This window comes from Rhinolophus ferrumequinum, chromosome 21 (assembly GCF_004115265.2).
Source record: "Rhinolophus ferrumequinum isolate MPI-CBG mRhiFer1 chromosome 21, mRhiFer1_v1.p, whole genome shotgun sequence".
In the NCBI taxonomy this organism is placed as follows: domain Eukaryota; kingdom Metazoa; phylum Chordata; class Mammalia; order Chiroptera; family Rhinolophidae; genus Rhinolophus; species Rhinolophus ferrumequinum.
The window spans coordinates 32,778,142-32,788,393 of NC_046304.1; positions in this window are offsets into that span (position 1 = coordinate 32,778,142).

Consider the following 10,252-nt stretch of genomic DNA (forward strand, 5'->3'; position numbering starts at 1 on the left):
ACTACTCAAGCTCTGCTTTGTACATCTGGGGATAAAGCCAGGAAAAGGGGTCCATTGAGCCCTTGTCCCTTCCAAATCCCTCCTCACTTCCTTTCCAACCAAATGCATACTGTCTGGTACTCAGAGACTGTCTTTGTTCCCTGTCTCCAGAAGGAAGGAAAGCGGGGAAGGAGGGATGCAAAAAGAAAGGGAGTAGAGAAAGATGGCCTCACAACCTTCCCAGATTCCCCCATTACCTACAGAATACAATTCAAATCCTTTTTTGGTATGTAGGGCTCTTCCCACCTGGGCTCACCCACAATTGCAGCCTTATCTCTCTCTGCTTCTCGCTTCTCTGACCTGACAACCACTGGAGTCTACACCAGGTTTCTGGAGGTTCTTAGTCTGGAATGTCCTTTACCCTCCCTGACTGCAAAGTGATACCCACCCTTCAGGCCTCCTTCTGCTCTGCGATGCTTTCCCTACCTCCCAGGTAGACAGCCTCATTGTGCCCCAACAGCAAGTGCTGCCTTCTCATAATCTGTTTGGTAATACAGCAGGACCACTCACTCATTCATTCACTTGTTCATTCATTCATTCATTCATTCATTCATTCATTCATTCATGTGTTCATGGAGCACCTGTATGAGCCAGGTTCTGAGCTTGATTCCAAGGATCCTGCAGGGAACATAATAAACACAGTTCCTACCTGTATGGACCTTTCAGCTAGCTACTGAGTTAATTAATGCATAGGAGTTCTAGGGGTAAAGGGCAGGGGGTTTGCTCTAATAGTGAGGGTCTGGACAACTTCCCCTGAAGAAGTGAAAAATAATAGCTGAAAGGTAGTAGAGGTTGATAAAGTCAGGGGTTGGGGTGAGAGGCCCCAGGCAAAGTGGGACGGAACCTGGCACATTTGAGGACGTAAAAGAGGGCGCAAGCTCTGGGCTGTGGCTGGGTGGGCAGGCCGCGACCAGGTCCTCCGAGGGCCTTAGAGATGGGCAATGAGGGTTTTGGGCTTCCACCTAAGAAAAATGGGAGGTGCTGATGGGTTTACCCTGGTAGGACAACGGGATGGGAACATACCTGATTTGCATTTTATAAAGATTCATCTCTCAGCTTTGGGATGGAGAATGGGTTAACAATTGGGGCAAGAGTGAAGGCAGGAGAGCAAGCAGGAGGCTGGTGCAGAGGTCCAGGGAAGACACCCTCATGGCCTGGACAGTGGTGGATGGACTAGATCAACCGGTAGCAGGTCAGACTGATGGGCTCAGTGGCAGGTTGGAAATAGGGAAGAGGTGAGCAAAAGGGGGTGTCCAAACATGGCTCCCCTGTTTCTGGCTTGGGAAGTGTCTGTCGCTCCCACTAGCCTGGGGCTTACTCAGTCTTACAACCTCCCATCTTACATCTTACAAAGAGCTTGTGAAAGGGAAATCCAGATACTGGGAACGAAAGGGCAAACTTTCTATTAGGGAGTGTGTTAGGTGTTGAATTAAAGCCATTTTGGCCAGACCATTTACAGAATTCCTCTAAGAGGTATTTCAAAATGTACAAAAATCAGATCTCTTCCACAGTGATAAATTAATACTTTTAGAATGTACTCGTATGTAGCTAGGTGGGCCGTGAGCATTCTGTTCTCATTATTGCAAGATAATAGTATGAACTATAAAGGAAGCTTCTGGAAACAATCACTATACAAACAAAGAAGTAAGCCCCAAATAGAAGGACAATTTAAATATATAAATTATATACACATTACATAATAAATATTGAAGTATATTTAATGTATGGTTTTTAATTACAAAGTAGCTGCTCATTGTGAAAAATTCAAGCAATATATAAAGAATGGAGTCAAAATGAAGCACCCCTTCATCCAACCCCCAAAGCTATCCCTCACCAAATGTAATCACTTTTTCCTATACATCAAAACATGTTTTCAACTTTTAATAAAGATGAGCTTATTCAATATTTTTCTGGGGTTTGCTTATCTTCCCAGTTTATCATAGTCATATGAAAGCATGATTTAGGGTCCTGGTCAAGTTACAGGCTATGGAGACAGATTACTGGTGTTCAAATCCCAGCTCTGCCACTTACCAGCTGTGTGATCTTAGATGAATGCCCACTGTGGGCCCACTGAGGCCCACTGTGCCTCAGTTTCCTCTTCTGTGGAATAGCACCAATTATAGTGTGTTCCTCGTAGGGTTTCTGTGAGAATTAAATGTAAAGCACGGAGAACAATGCCTGGTATAGATTATTTTCCCCATCAGTATGAATCTATCTCATCAACAGCTTTCACCTATCCTTTATTGATGGACATTTAAATTGCTACCATTTCCTTTGCAATTCTAAACTGTGAAGTAATTTTAGTGTAAGTATCTTTAAAGATATAGCTTTCTGTACACATGTGGGCATTCTTGTTCTCACTACCAAATGGCATCAATTTTCATTCCCACCCCCATCCCTAACCAATTTGAAGTCCTGTTAGAGAGCACCTCCCCCAACTCTTTTGTCAACACCAACGATCAGCAATTTTTGGTAAGTTCTATCAAACAAAATAAGATATCTCATTGTTTTTATTTTTGTTTCCCATGTTATTAGTGAGATTGAATGTCATTTTATGTGTTTATTGATAAGTTGTTTTTTTCTCTTCAGTGAACTGATTCCTTTTTACTGTCGGTCCATTTCCATTGGGTTTATATATCTTTCAGTTGTTGATTTATGTAACAGTTCTTTATATATTATGAATAGCAATCTTTTGTTCTTTGCCTAAGTGGCAAATAATTTCTCTCAGTTGGCCATTTGTTTTTTAATGTTGTTTATGGTTTCTTTAATTATACCACAGTTTTCAATGTTTATTTTTAATCTGTTTATTAACAGATAAATCTATTTATCTGTAGCCTATCAATTAATCTTTTCTTCATGGCTTTCAGAATTGGGGCCTTCTTTAGAAAGGCCTAACCCAACTCAAGGTTAAAAAAATATGTTTTTATATTAATCTCTTATTGATTTATAGGCTTCAGAAATGTTTTGATCTTTAAGCCACCTGGAATTTTTGTGTATGTTGTGATATAACTTCTCCTTAACATTGATAGCTAGTTATTCCAACACCATTTTCCCCAAAAAATGGTAATTGCCGTCATTATTATTAGCCAAGTTCCTGTTTGTTCAGGAAACACTTCAGGACTGTGTTCTGTTTCCTCACCCACTTCGTTTTTCCTACCTTAATACCACATTTATTATTATTATATCTTTGATGCCTTTGTTACATGTCTTGATATATACAAGGAAGTATTCCTCTCATTATTCTTCTGTTTCAAAATGTTCTTGGCTATTCATGTATATTTACTTTTCCAGATGAATTTTAGAATCAGCATATCCATAAAAAGTCCTGCTGGAATGTCAGTAGGGATTAATTTGGAGGAGAATTAATATCTTTTTAATATTGAGTCTTTTCATAGAGGAATATAAGCTGTTTCCACATATTCAATATTTGTATGTCCTTTAATACAGTTTTATAGTTTTCTTCACAAGTCCTGTATATGTTTTTTAATAATTTGTTCCTAAGTGCCTAATAGTTTTTATTATTAATGTAAATCGTATTCTTTTGATTCTTTAATAACCTGTGTTTCTATAATCATCTTCTCTTCCTATTTCTAAAATTATCAACTTGAGTCTTTTTTCCTTATTTAGACTTCTAAAAATATTATCTATTTTATTGGTCAATCATCAGCTTTTGATTTTAGATAGCTCATGTTTCTTATTTCATCTATTTCAGTTTTATCTTTATTAATTCTTACATTCTACTTTACTTAGGTCTAGTTTACTTCTCTTTTTCTAGAATCCTGAGTTGAATGCTCAGATAACTTAGTTTCAGTTTTTCTTATTTTCCAGTAAATGTGTTTGAGGTAATAAATATTCCTCCAATTATCACTTTATCTGCATTCTATGAGAATCTGGTATACTTGTACAGTGTCCATATTGTCATTACTCTAAAGAAATCTTTTAGTTTTGATTTCCTATTTATATGATACAAATTGCGTGACATTTCAGTTTTGAAATAACATAAGAGCTATTTCAAAAAGTGCTTTAAAATTGCAAGTAAATAGATTTTTTGCTATATTTGTTGTTAATTTTTAGTGTTACTAGTCTATGGACAGTTTGGATCATAAGGTTTCTGCTTTGGGGAATTCATGGAAATTTTCTTTGTGATATATTACACAGGCAATTTTAAATTATTACATGGATATTTGAAAAGAGTGTCTGTCCTTGGAAAGTCCTACAAGAACACAGATATCTAGTAAGTCAAGTTTATTATCCAAATCTTTACTTTTCATTGAATTAATATATCAATATTTTTCCTACAGTTCAATTATATCCTTCTGTTTTGTTGTTGTTGTTGTTGTTTTCTCCATTCTTAACTTCTGGAGCTCCTATTTTGGTCAACATTGAATCTTCTGGAACTATTCTACATATCATTTAACATTTTTCATATTAACCATATTGAGAATAGAACCACGATTTAACTTTAGGATTCAAATGCCACTGAGCATGTGAAATCATCTGGTGATTTATTGTGAAAGTACTGCTCAAACAATAAAATTTGAGAAGTTAAAAAACCAGCATATATTGGGGAAAAGCACATTGGGATGCAAATTATCAAATAGCAGAATGCTGAATTTTATGATATCTGGAAAGTCAGTTCGGTGAAATACAGTCAGCACTCCATATGAGCAGATTCCCTCTTCCCAGATTCAACCAACCGCAGATCAAAAATATTTGAAAAAAAATGTTATGTTGTTGCTGACATTTACTATGTAGTTAGTACTACAGATGGTTGTGTCTCTATGGAACACTTTACGGACTTCTTTTCCTTGTCATTATTCCCTAAACAATACAGTATAACTATTTACATAGCATTTACATTGTACTAGGTATTGAAAGTAATCTAGAGATGTTTTAAACTATAAGGGAGGATAGCAAATACTATATGATATTATATAAGGGACTTGAGCATCCAGGGATTTTGGTATCTGAAGGGGGTGCTGTAACCAATCCCCCACGGATACTGAGGGACAACTGTATTTATTAAGCATTCTGTGAACAGCACAGAAGCTACTGCCCTGCTCTCATAGCAATGCAAATCTCTTGGAGAGACAGGACATACACCAATGCAGTATAGTTCAATGAAAAAGGCAGCACACGCTTTCATGCCAAAATGAATGGCCCAGACAGTGAGTGCTACCTTCAGTCCAGGGAGTCGGGTTATGGAGGTTGCAGACACAAGATTGGCCATGTAGAAACCTCACCCCAACTGGCTTGAGCCAAAAAGGAACTTATTATTAGCTCATGAGTATCTGATACCTGTTAGGCACTACTTCAGGTTCTCTTGGCCTCAGCTTCTCTTTTTCCAGCTGCCACCACTGTGACCAGATCTGCACAAGCTCCAACTAACTTCACATGGGCACAATTATTCAGCTCCTCGCCTCACGCTGTGTCTCTTGCCTCCTGTCTTGGGACATCCCAGTTGACACCGAGGTACAGGATCCTACTTGGTTTCCAATATCCCAAACCTGCAAGTGTGCGAGAGTTAACATCTTATATGACTCAAAGGACCAGTCATATGAGAGGAGAACCAGTTGACAAATTCTTTGCTCTTTCTTTTCTCAGATGGACTGTCCCGTGATGCAGTTTATGTACCTCTTAGAGGACTGGCCCGTGGGATCAAACTTTGCAGCAGCCATCTCAGTATGCAAAATTGGATTGGTTCTCCCTCCGTTGCTGTTTTATTGCCTTTGTCCCTCACTCCTGCCCCCTGGGATTTCACTTCCTATTATAGTGGTAGCACAGAGCCCCTTGCTCAGGCTCTGCTCTTTTGGGGACCCATACTTAGACATCCTGCAGCTGAAAAGTCCAGGTAGAGGTGATGCGGGGGGTCCAGTTTCCCCCATGTTTGTCTGGGTTAGCTGCATTCTCCAACAGGCTCTTTCCCCATGCTACTACGATGGCCCCAGGAGCCTCAACAATGGATGCTTCCAGGTTCCTATTTCATAGGAAAGAGTCCTAATCCCCAATATCGCAAACAGAAGTCCCTGAATTGAGAGTTATTGGCTCTGCTATCTGCTAGGCTTAATTAGGTCAGTGACCGTCTCTGAACCCATCACGGTGGCCAGAAGAATGCCACATTGTTGTTGTCTTCAACCTAGATATTGGGTCCCAAAGGAAGCACATGGATGGAGGATGGGAGGGAGATGGATGCTCAAACAAAAATCAGGACTGTTGCTGAAGGAAAGGAGAATGCATATTGTCTAAGGTAACAACAAATACCCGGCACAGGCAGAAAAGGTAGAAGTAGGAGAAACCAATCTGCCTGGAGCCCCAGTAGAATTTTCTGCAGAAAGTTTTTAGGTTCTCCAGCAACCAAAGCTTCTGGCTTACACCCTGCCAAGAATTGTTTACTTTTATTTTTTCTAAGGTGGGTAGAAGTACTGGTCTACAGGCAAGGTCTATTTCCACCCTAAAAAAAAAACCAAACAAAAAAAAACACCAAAGTATTTCATCTTCAGAATAACCACACAAATGAAGAATACTCTGTTGAGTGATAAAAGCAATTGAACACACAACAACAGGGCAATTCCTGTGTGCTAAGCACTGTACTAATCTCTGGGGTTCAGAGCTAAATAAAACATGTTCCAAAAAGAATTCCAATTCATTTCCCTGATGAAAAATCACTCAACATTTTCCCATCCATTACAAACAAAATTCCTAGTTTTCTAAGCCAAGGCTCTCAGTAATCTGATTTCTGCCTACCCAGCCTCCTCTCTAGAGCCTCACCTTCTGAGCCTATGCACCAGCCACTCTGAACCACTTACCCTTTCTGTGTTCTTTTATTGGATTAGGCAACTACAGAGTAAAGTCATCATTCAGTCAATATTGATTGACTGCAAGGCTCTATAGAGCTCACGTGCAAAAATAGACAAAAGTGTAAAACATGGTCCCTGCCCGAAAAAAGCTTGGAATCAGTCAAACATAGAAGACAGGTCATAAATACATGGGAAGTTAGGTAACCTAAGAATTAAATAACAATCTAAAACACCAGGGCGTGAGATTCTGAGACATTTTGAAAGTGGGAATGACAGAGTGGGGGACACTGCATATGAGAGAAGAGAGTGTTAATAATACTTGTTTATAGTTTAAAAGCCATTTCACATATTTTCTTACTTGAGCTGAATGAAATGTCCATTAGATCTAAGACGTAAAGAAGGAAAGGAGGGGAGGGGAAAGGCAGGAAGAAAAGGGAAGGAAAGGAGGAGGGGGTAGGAAGGAAGAAAACATAAACATTTATGTAGGTTTTACAGATCACAAAGCATTTTCACAGGCCTTGTCTCACTTGATTCTCACACAGCTCAGAGGGTTATTATCACATGAGGCCTGAGACTCAACGCAGCCATCCCCAGCTAATATCTGGCACAGCAGGACTGAAACACAAAGCCTCTAATATCAAGTTTATAATTGTTTTATGCTCAACTACAGCTGACATAGCTAGGAAGTGGGAGCCACATTGGGTATATCCTATGTCAATGCAAGAACATGCAAAGTCGGAAGACAAAGTTTCAAGTAGTTACCAGCAAACTGTGAAATGTGGCAGGAAGATCAAGGAGAAAGAGGACTGAGTTAAGATCATTAGAACTGTTTTGTTTTGCCTTTTTCTTTTTGTAAGAATTCATTGATAAAAGTTAAATAGATCAGAAATCAAGGTTTTAGGCATCAAAATCACATGTTTAAAATGTTTGGGCAAATATATATATATATTTGGGCACATTCTAGAGTGAAATTTAAGATCAGAATCATGTCCATCCACATAGTTGGTACACAAACGGCAAGATGCTCACAGAAATTGACGAAAAAAACCCTAAGACCTCTTATAGAAATGTGGAGAAAAGGTAGGATAGAAAATTCATTGCAAGTAAATTCAAGGAGCTGATAAATGTGTGAAGACATGTTCATCCTACATATAATGAAAGAAATGCAAATTAAAACAACAAAGAGATGTCTAAAATTTTACTTATCAAATTAGCCAAGAATAGGAACAATTCTTTGTGGCTAATGCTGGCTAGGATGTAGTGAGACAGACATGATTATACACGGGGCGTGTAAAATAGTACAATCTTACTGTAAACTGGCTTGTCATTACATATGAGTATTAAGAGCTTTTAAAAAAATATCCCTTCTCTTTGACTCGGTAAATTCACTTCTAGGACTATCCCAAGGAAATAATCAGAGATGTAGTTGAAGACTTACATGTAAAAATGTTTGTTAAATATAATTGTTTTTAATACAGAAAACTTCTCAACAGCCTACATGCTAAGCAAAGACTAGATAAATTATCCTAAATCATAGAATGCAGTCATTAAAAATGATGCTTATGATAACGCATAGTGTCAGGGAAAAGAGGGACCATGTGATGCTACCGTGTTTCCCCGAAAATAAGACCTAGCCAGACAATCAGCTCTAATGCGTCTTTAGGAGCAAAAATTAATATAAGACCTGGTCTTATTTTACTATAAGACCAGGTCTATAATATAACATAATATAATATAATATAATATAATATAATATAATATAATATAATATAATATAATATAATATAATACAATATAATATAATACAATATAATATAATATAATGTAATACCTGGTCTTATTTTACTATAACATAAGACCCGGTATAATATAATATAACACAATATAATATAGTATAAGACTGGGTCTTATGTTAATTTTTGCTCCTAAAGACGCATTAGAGCTGATTGTCCGGCTAGGTCTTATTTTCGGGGAAACACGGTAAGTGGACTGTGGGATACAAAACTGCAACTACAGTAGAAACTCATTCAGAGAGAAAAGGAGCAGATGCTTACAATGGTCATCACTGTGTGGGGAGATTAAAGAGGTTGCTATTTTCTTCTTTATTTCTGTTTTCCAAATTTTGTACAAGGAGCATTTCCAGGTTTTATAATGAGAAAGAAGCCCTGATATTTTAGACTCGAAAAAACTTATTTTGTTTTCTTAAGCATCAAGTTCAGTTTCCCTTCAAAGATGTAAATTGGTGTTTCTGCTGCGATTATGTTTAGCTGTAAGTCATGGAGCACTTCATGTGGTTTAGAAAGTAGGCTAGACCTAGACAGTTACTACTTTTGGTCAGAGCCCTTATCTCTGTGATTATCTTGCGTTCTCTTTATGGTTATAAGACGGCTGCTGCAGCTCCTGCCAACAGATCCATGTTAAGGAAGGAAAAAAATGGAAGTGTTCCAGTAGCGATTTTTAAAAATGATCCCAAATTCCTTCACATTCCTCCTTTGAGAGGTGGGGGTCTAGGCACTTTCCTCTTGAATCTAGGCAGGCTTATGATTACTTTGACCAGTAGAGTTTGGTGAAAGTGGTGCTTTGTAACTTCTGAAACTGGGTCATAAAAGGACAGATGTGGGTCTCTTAGAATGTTCTCCTTCCAGAAACTCCTTCTTGGGACGCTTCCTCTCAGAATCAGCTGCCACGCTGCGAGAAGGCCAAGCCAAGGGAGAGTTCAGAGGTCATGTGTATATGCTCCAATTGACAGCACCAACTGAACCCAGCCTTTGGTTCATCCTAGCCCAGATACTAAACATGTAAGTGAAGAAGCCTCCAGATCCATGCTGTCCAATTCACAAGGCGCTGGCCACATGTGGTTATTTAAATTTACATTTCATTAAAACTCAATAAAATAAACACTTCAGTTCCTCAGTCACACTGGCCATATGTCAAATGCTCAATAGCCATATACAGCTAGTGGCTATCATATTGGACAACACAGATATAGCATGTTTTCATCATTGGAGAAAGTTCTACTAGACAAACCACCTCCAGATGATTCTTAAGTGTTGAGTTTTCCCAGCTAAAGCTCCAGACATTGTAGAGCAAAGATAAGCCATCCATCTGCCTGTGCCCTGTCTGAATTCCTGGCCTACAGGATCCAAGAGCATAATAAAATGGGTGTTTTATGCCACTAAGTTTTGGATAGTTTGTTATGCAGCAGGAGTACCCAGAGCAAGCTCCTTTGATAAGAAAAGCAAAGTTTGCTCAGAAACCATCCCAGCTGACTTCTGTTTATGTCTCATTGGCAGAACAGTATCACAATGCCACTTCTAATCAATGAAAGCTGGGAAAAATATGCATTTAGCTCTTATAGGCTCTTCAGTCACAAAGACAAGGGGAAAGGGATGGAGCTTGGGAAATGGGTAAGCTAG